General features: G+C 51.3%; 1 long non-coding RNA gene across 1 annotated transcript; it reads right to left on the bottom strand.

Moving 5' to 3' along the window:
- Positions 1 to 251: 251 nt before the first annotated feature.
- Positions 252 to 2,349, bottom strand: LOC125556066 (uncharacterized). Its single transcript, XR_007304987.2, has 2 exons — positions 1,168 to 2,349; positions 252 to 668 (listed from the first exon to the last, which is right to left on the bottom strand). It is a non-coding gene; the product is annotated as an uncharacterized LOC125556066 (long non-coding RNA).

Raw genomic sequence — 2,349 nt, 5'->3', positions numbered from 1 at the left:
TGCACATGCCACATAACTCTTGTTCAAATACTTTTTTGATACAGTTTCCCTGGTTTTTTATCCAGTTTGTTATCTTTGAACTTCAGCTATTTTTGTATCCAACTATTATCTTTGAACTTCAGTTGTTTTTGTATTCGACTTGCCACAGATTCTATTTTATAGCAACTCATCCAAATTCATTTTTTATGTCAAAGCAAATGCCATGTTGAACATATAGTGACATTCTTGCAAAGTGCATCCAAGTTCAAACGAGAAGAAAAAACATTCAGAAGCTCAATATTACTTATTCTGCGGGAAGTGGCAAGTTGTATAGTACCAAGATCACATTACACATACAGATACCAAGCCTAGTGGTTGACATACAAATTGTAGAGCTAATGGCTTTGGGCAGGCCATGACTGCGCGCAAACATACACCAAGGGAACACCTCCCTCTCACTTATTTTTGATCGTAGCTCCCCTGATCGACCCGCTGCTTGAACTTGTACATGTCATCGTCGGACTCGCCGAGCACCACCTCCTTGGTCTCCTGCACTGTCTCCTTTGCGCCCTCGGCAACGTCGTCAGTCTTCTCCTTGGCCATCTTCATGAACTCCTCCGCCTCGTCCTTGCCTTCTCTCCAATTTCGCCCAGCGTGTCACTGTCATCGTGTTTCTCGGTCGAGTGGTGCTGGCAAGATCAAGCGAAAAGAGAAGGTTGTAAAACACACTGTCAGATGTACTACTAGAGATCAATTTCAGTAGTACGTGATTACGTATGTAACTCTGTAGTATGTACACTATACTAATAGCATCATCACAATATCCATAGTTGTGTTGCTACATCCAAACATAGCTACATCACCTAACTTCATCCAAAAAAGTACAGGGAGCAGCAACAGTTTGTAGGAGGCCAGGGGGGTCGGGCAGGTCATTAGTGGTGGCACACTGGCGTATGCAGGCGGATGCGGGATGGCGGAATCAGGCGCCGCACTAGGGTCGCGCCGGTGCTGGGATTGGGCGGAGCTGGTAGGAAATGTGGAGGACGTCGTCTTGGCTGTCAGCCTACGACAATCACAAAACACAACATCTGCAACCTAGTGTTTGTTTTTTCTTCTTGTGTAATATACATTGAACTCCTGCAAGAAATCAGAAGAATGGAATCAATTTAGCAAAATCAAAGAAACTACCTTTGATTGTAGAAATATGCATTGTGCTGTCCCTTGACGACCTGCTCGACCCGCTAGGCAAACGGCTTCGCTCTGCCACTTGAGAACGCTGGCCTGCATGCATACCACATTCAGATGAGATACCATCTTAAATGGTTGGTACAAACCAAAAACTACCTCTGAAAATCAAGACATGGCATTGAGATTTCAGAAGAAAACTAGAAGCAGTTCCTCCCTTCATAGTGCTGGACTACAGGCTTGCCCCTCCCCGTTGCGGGCAATATCAATTTGGAGAAGATTCAAGCATGAATTTCATGCTTAGACCTCGTACAGGTCGTCGCTTAGGCTTTGGTAGGTCACCGACAACACGAGTTGAGTGGTCATGGTGGCGAGATCCGGCCACTGGAGGAGCAAGCAATAATAATGAAGTTTAACTTTCCCCATTTTTATGCACATATTGCACAAACGAGCCCAACAACCTTTCTTTTTTGCTCCTTTCTTATAAACTGAACTGAAGCTGCCACATTTTTTAAACTGAAGCTGCTCCTTTCCCCATTTTTGCCATTAGAAGGGAGGAGGTGTTCGTCCATGCCGCAACACGCAGATAGGAGTGGAGAGGTCGCCGGAGCGCCGCCGTAGTGGCTGGCGGGCCAGCAGAGAGGGGCCAATGGGCGCGGATGTGCACCAAGGCGTGCAGCAAGGGCTGGTGCCCGTGCAATAGGAGAAAGGAGCCGGAGCTCAGGCGTCGCTCGGTTGCCCCCTTGGCCGAGTGTACCACGGCGAGGTGCAATGGCCGGTGGCGCGCAAGAGGAAAGAGGAGCCAGAGCTCGAGCTCCGCTCAGTTGTCCCCATGACCGAGCACCGTGTGTGGTCGATGTGGGCAGGGCGGGGGAGTTGTAGTTGTGGGTGGGTGTGCGGCGGCGCTCCGCCGCGGGGCAAGAAGCAATCGGTGATGGGCTCGCTCGGGCTGGATTACTGCAGGGGAGGGGCCCGATGGCGGCGTTGTAGGTGGCCGGGGCCAGCCGGTGGCGGGGGAGGTGGCCGGGGCCCGGCAGCGGCGCGGGAGGTGGCCGGGGCCCGATGGCGGCACGGGGCAGGGGGGGAGGCTGCGGCGGCGATGCACATCGGGGCGAGGGGCCAGATGGGATCGGGGGAGGTTAGGGGAGGGGTTGTGGCTAGCGGGTGGGTGGTTTTTTTCTTTTG

Source organism: Triticum urartu, chromosome 5A (assembly GCF_056163025.1).
Source record: "Triticum urartu cultivar PI428250 chromosome 5A, HENAU_Tu73, whole genome shotgun sequence".
In the NCBI taxonomy this organism is placed as follows: domain Eukaryota; kingdom Viridiplantae; phylum Streptophyta; class Magnoliopsida; order Poales; family Poaceae; genus Triticum; species Triticum urartu.
This window is presented reverse-complemented; position numbering and strand designations above follow the sequence as displayed.